This window comes from Nicotiana sylvestris, chromosome 10, assembly GCF_000393655.2.
Source record: "Nicotiana sylvestris chromosome 10, ASM39365v2, whole genome shotgun sequence".
Taxonomy (NCBI): Eukaryota; Viridiplantae; Streptophyta; class Magnoliopsida; order Solanales; family Solanaceae; genus Nicotiana; species Nicotiana sylvestris.
In genome coordinates this window covers 63,374,896-63,381,755 of record NC_091066.1, presented here as the reverse complement: position 1 = coordinate 63,381,755, position 6,860 = coordinate 63,374,896, and positions in this window count along the sequence as shown.

Genomic DNA, 6,860 nt, shown 5'->3' with positions numbered 1-6,860 from the left:
CACGGGGATAATGTCGACCGTCCAGACCCGGATAAACCAACCGGCCCACTCTCGACCCCTATCCTCTTTGTTGTCAACTACAAACTGCGTGGACGAAAGGCACCTCAGGGTTAGCAGGCACTGGTGATGAAAGGGTCGGTATAGCCTGACGAGATGGTTAAGCATGAACTCCAGCCTAGCCTTCTCCGCAAAGAACCTCGTCATCATCACCACACGCCAAAACGTGTATCTGTGCCAAAGTAACCCGATACTTCAAGAAAAAATCAAGCACAACCCTATCAAGGGGACCAAACGCGAAAGGATATAGGTATACGCTCGAGAATCAATCAGTAGAGTCTGTAATACTCTCATCCGGGGGAAGCACCTGCAGCGCTATCCCCTTGATCCATCCACAGTATTTTCTTACCATCTCCAGATGTTCCCCTCTTATCAAAGACATCATCTTTAGAGCGAACACCCGCGGTTCCTGAACGTCGGGAGCGGCACTCCCTGTCGGGCCGACCCCGAAGTGTTTACCATGACAATAATAAAACTAACAGATCAGAGCAAGGGCGTGCGCCAACACTTTGCCAAAGCGGAAGAGCAGCTATCTAAAAATAGTGAGGTCTTGCGAAGAAGCCGAAGTTGCCCCACATATATGCGAGAAGTAGCGACGACTCGCCTACCAGGAGTGAACCCCGAGAAACCTACATCCTCGATGCAGATCGATGGGGTGATACCCAGTCCCAAAAGCATCCTCTGACAAGAAGCCAAGACTCAAGGAATTGACCGTATTATCTCCTATTTCGAGGCAACGCTTTACCCCGACGATCCCCGCCAAAGAGAATTCAGATTTCGGGAAGCTTTCGACACCATCACTCGACGCAGGGCAGTACCTGATCTTATGATTCCCTTTCTAAAAAAAGAGGAATAAACACAAGCTCTGATCATGAAAGCTCTACGATGGTCCGAGGTAGCGCCCAAATACAAGCAACTCCTCAGCAGAAGTCTATCATATACGTTCTAAAAGGGGCTGTCTACATCAAAATCAAAAGGGACCCCCAGGTACCCAAAGCTGACCTTCATTCAGGATAACATCCTCGAAGGCCCTGAAATTAGGCGTATTATCTCCAAACAACTTGAAGGTCCCCGGCAGCCCGAGCCTATCAGATCAATCCAGGATTGGTCCGAGGCACGACGATGGGTTCGAAAGAGAGGCATGTCGATCGGCAGAGGATCGGAAAGAACTCTCACGCCTAAGTTAAATGTCAGCGGTCAACAATAAAATAAGACATTCAAAAAGCCTCGAAGGGCACAGGAGCATGCAATAACAAAGCAAAGGCCGAAAGCAGAAGTCAATGGAGTATATTCATATTCATGAAGATCCATGTACAACAGCTCTCGAGGGGTCATTACATACTATTACAAAAGCCTACGAAGGATCTCTACACATAAAAGAAGAGACAAAGGCACACACACACAAAGTAAAGGCACGAAGACCGGTTCGCCTTCGAAGGTACGCGACAGGTGCCTCCAGACGCACATCCTCAGAAATTTCATCCCAACCTTCCACACTGATATCCCCAAGGGACAAGGTGAGTGACAAGGAGGGATAAAAAAATGCCATAGCTTTCCGAAGCTCGAGGACCCTCTTTGGCCAGGGTAACCTTGAAAAGACAACGGACCGAACAACCCTCGATCCCACTTGCACGGCTACTTAGGATCCACTTATTGGAACGTCTAGACGTGCAAGCCCCCAACTCAGAGCAGAGAACCACGTCGAGTCGGGGCATGAAGGTGAGCAGCGATGCCTAATCCGAACGACTATCTACATGAGGAGGAAACTGACTCCCCGTCCATCATCATCTCGGGTCAACAACAGCAGCAAAGACAAGTACGTCGATGACCGCAGCAGTAACGGGATAGCGTAATTATGCTCGACAAGGGAAGCGCCGGCAGAGGGATGCAACACGATCTAAAGAAGCTCTGCCAAGCGGGCTTGAGGCTATGAGCCCTAAGCGTGATATTCAAGGATGAAGGAAGATGATAAGAGGAAATAGGGGAGCAGACCAACGAAGGCACTGGGATGGGAGAAACAACGCCAAAGCGCCCCTATTTATAGGGGGTTACGACGCGGTCGTCGAGGCTTTGGAAGGTTGATCGACGGGTGCAGTTAATGCATCCATGTAAAATCGAACCGATGGCGATACCTTCACCTTAGAAAGCGAGAATCGAGAGTGCATTGAATGAGGTCAAAATACATGAGCCCGTGGATGCCCAGTTATCATAAAACTCACACTAGGAGTCGTATCATCAGTATGACATCGCAGTAAGAAGCACGAGGAGTCAAGTATCAGAATCATTTCCCATCACTTCGTTATGGGAAACGTAGAGACTATCTGTACGCAGCAAAATCAGAGGACTTGATTTCTCGTTGTCAAGTCATTTCGGAATGCCTTGAGACCCTGAGGACGGGAAACTATGGCCGAGTTCCCGACCTCGGGGTTCGTCGAGGCCCGACTCAGAGAAGATGGAGATCGAAGCCAGGACAGAAGGGGAAGCTCCCAAGACATACGGCTAAGTCTGACAGGGGCGGCCTATCCAGAGCCTATGCTGAGGCATCGCGTCAAGCCGTCCCATCTCCATACTTTGTAATTAATACCCATGTGCTTGTAGCGAGTTCCCCTCCTATATAAAGGGGACTCACGCTACCTTGTAACGGGCTGATGTTGCTTCATTTCTCCATAAGTGCAATAATATCTTTCTCTCTTTTCTTTCTAAACTTGTTCGTTCTCACTGTCCGAGTTCACCTTGATATTCATCGCTTTCTTACTTGTTGTTCATCATATAACTTCGTAATGTCCATAAAGAGCCTTGTTTAATTATATGCTCAACTGTTATCCCATCCCCGACTACCCCCGATAGTTCGATCTCGACCCCGAGGTCCCCTTTCGGCCCGGCCTATACCCGGGCTGAAGGCCCTTCGGTTCAATTGCTACCTTATTTCAACTCGCATTTAATCTTTAAACTCCATATTATTAGCATCAACTATTCTAACAACTAGCTCGGAAATAGATCACGTATTTTTAGAATTCCATTTACAAATTTAATTATTGTTACCATTTTCACGGTAAACAAAATTATAAATAAATGACCTTATAAACTTGATCCTATCTAACAAAGGATGTCATAGCTGTCATGGGGAGTCAAAGTGATAAAGCAATATCACTTTACCTCCTTGACAAATCAGGATATTTACTAACTTCAACAATAACTGGTAATGAGAAGGTTTTAAAGTATTTTGGCAAATGAGGAAAGTATACATAATAAAAAGAAGCTCATATGAAAAGCTTAAGTCAAAGAATGAATAATTTGACAGAATGTAAGTTTGCAACCACATTGACACTGCCACGATATGTAAAGAAAAATGACAACTTATCTAACAAATACATATCGCTTATATCTCAAACTAATAATTCTAATTAGGTGAAAACCAAAAAGACTATAAAAAGAATATTTATCTGAGAACAAAGCAGGATAACATGAATAATACTTAAATATTTCTCAAGTTCCTCAAAGCAACAACTTAGTAGTGATGTGAAAGTTAGGGGATAGTCGAAGAGGAAGAGGTGAGCTCAATTTGAGCTCTAATGGTGGATCAGATCGCACAATCAGAGAGAGAGAGAAGCAGACAGAGAAATGAACCTTCTAGAAAGAAGGAGCTAATCTGATTATTGTAACTCATTGAAAAAAGAAAGAAATACAAAGTTAATGTCCTATTCATAGTAGTTGTACAATTACTCAACACTAACTAATTACCTAATGGCTAATACAAAATACAAGTATGAAAGAATAAAATAATAAATAATCTCAACACCCCCCCCCTCAAGTTGGAGGGGAGGACCTCACATCCAACTTGCTAAGAAGTGTGGCATGATTGATCCCTGTTAAAAAGACTTGGTCAAGATGTCAGCTAGCTGGTCATTAGTAGAAACATGATGAAGAGAAATTAGTCTTTCCTGTAGTTGATCTCTCACAAAATGACAATCCACTTCGATATGTTTTGTTCATTCATGAAACACAGGGTTTCTTGCTATGTGTAAAGCAGCTTGGCTATCACAGAAGATGGGGATAGGCAAGGCCAATGGAATAGTAAGTTCATTTAGAAGTCTTGCCAACCATACAAGTTCACCAACCACCATTCTAGCTGACCTATATTCAGCTTCTGCAGATGATAGTGAAACAGTAGACTGCTTCTTAGACCTCCAGCTAATAGGACTGGTACCAAACAAACAGCACAATGTACCCACTAACTGATTTTCTTGATTGGGAGCAGGTGGCCCAATCTGAATCACAGAATGCCTTCACTCCATAATCTGCAGTGTTGTTGAGGAAGATGCCCAAGTATGGATCACTTTTTAAGTATCTTAGGATATGGTATGTTGCCTTCAAATGGGGTTCCCTGGGACTTTGCATGAATTGACTGAGATGTTGTACACTATATGCAATATCCAATCTGGTGTTGGTGAGAAAGTTAAGTTTGCCAATCAACTTCCTATAATAAGAAGGATCAGGTAGTGAAGCTCCCTCATCAGCCTTTAATTTCACAAAGGGATCCATATGAGAGGTCATAGAGGGACAATCTATACATCCAAATTCTTTCAAAAGATCAATAGTGAATTTTCTTTGTGATATCAGGACCCCTTTCTCTGTGTATTGAACTTCTAGTCCTAGGAAGTAATGAAGTCTCCCTAGGTCCTTTATCTTAAAGGTATTGTGTAGAAAGGTTTTCAGGGACTCAATCTCTTGCAGATGGGTACCAGTAACAAGAACATCATCTACATACACAGCTACAAACACTACTGAGACTTCACTCTTTTTATAGAATAAAGAATAATCAAGCATTGAATGAGTGTACCCCTTGAACACAAGGCTTCAGTTAATTTCTCATACCATTGTCTACTTGCTTGTTTGAGCCCATACAGGGACTTGTTCAACTTGCACACTAAGCCTGGTGAGTTCACAACTAGACCTGGTGGTATCTCCATATACACCTCTTCATGGAGATCCCCATGAAGAAAGGCATTATTTACATCTAGCTGCAAGACTTGCCACCCCTTCTTGACTGATGTTGCTATTAAAGTCCTAACAATTGTCATTTTTACTACATGTGAGAATGTTTCTGTGTAATCTATCCCAGCTTGTTGTGTATACCCCTTAATACTAATCTAGCTTTAAATCTCTCTACACTACCATCTGCCTTATGTTTAATTTTATATACCCATTTACACCCAATTGCATTCTTTCCAATTGGAAGAGGAACTAGATCCCAGGTTTTATTTGCATACAATGCTTGGAATTCTTGATTCATTGCTGCTTGCCAGGCAGGCTTTACAGCAGCTTCCTCATATGAGCTAGGTTCACATTCATGTGGACCAGTTCCTATCAAATGCTAACAAGTGGAATGTGTTTCATTGGGTAAGTTATCAAGAGATTTAGGGGCAGATGTGTTGCAGGAAAAAGACTGTGTACTTTGGCTATCATTTGGAGAAGTTGGTTGGTTTTGATGAGTTTGTTGGAGTCTGGGAAGAGTGCACTCATAATCTTTAAGATAGGTAGGAATTTTCAAAGTTCTAGAGGGTCTGTTCTGATTTGGAATTGAAGTTCCTTGATCTTGGATTATAACAGCTGGGCTGTGAGGTGCATCAGGAGAGGTATCTCCTAGAGTGTCAACCACAGGAAAGCTTCCTGATGTTTGGCTTCCCAAAGGTGAGTGAGAAGATCTGGAATTATCATTATAAGGATTAGATGGGGGTGAGCAGGGCTCATGCCTGGGCTGGTTCCCAGGTGACACTTCATGGTGAGCATTATCACTTGCTGAATGTGGAACACTACCTATATCACTAGGAGAAAACAAATCATTTGACAGGTATGATTTCATTTGAAGAAATGAAGGAAAGACTTTGTTTGACTCAGTGAACATGGCAAATGGGAATACATTCTCATGAAACACTACATCTCTTGAAACAATTATCTTCTTAATGGCCAGATTTAGTACCTTTTAGCCTTTTGTCCCAAAGGGATATCCCACAAAAACATAGGGAGTAGTTCTTGGCTCAAACTTATCTTTGTGTGTTTTGAGAGTAGTAGAAAATCACAAACAACAAAAGCTTTTGAGATGAGAATAGCTTGGCTTTTTCTGGTACAACAGTTCAAAGGGACATTTTGTTTTGAGTGATGAAGAGGGCAGTCTGTTTATGAGGTAGGTAGAGGTCAGAATACATTCTCCCCAATACTACATGAGTAATTTTGACTGATAAAGTAGAGTCGTGGCTGTTACTAACAAATATTTGTGTTTTCTTTCCACCACACCATTTTGTTAAGGTGTGTATGGATATGTCCTTTGATGTATAATGCCCTTTGATTGTAAGAATGAGGTGGTCTCTTGGCTGGTGAACTCAAGACCATTGTCTGTTCTTATAGTTTTGATATTGGTATTGAATTGTTGCTCTACCATGTCAAAAAAGGCCTTAATGGTGTGTAGAGCATTGCTTTTACAGCTTAATAAGTGGGTCCATGTGGACCTGCTGTAATCATACACAAGGGTAATAAAGTATTTGTATTTATTATGTGTTGTAACATGGTAAGGGCCCCACAAGTCAATATGTAACAGTTCAAAAGGTTTGGTAGTCAATGTTGTTCTTTCTGGGAAAGACAATCTGGTTTGTCTTGCCATTGGACAGATAGGACAAAGAAAAGGTTGTTTGGGTGCAAAGGCAACAAGTATAGAAGAAATCCCCTTCATTTTGACAAAAGGTACATTTTCTAATCTGTTATGCCCCAAAAGATCAGGTAAAAATTCTATAGTAAAGGAATTACTA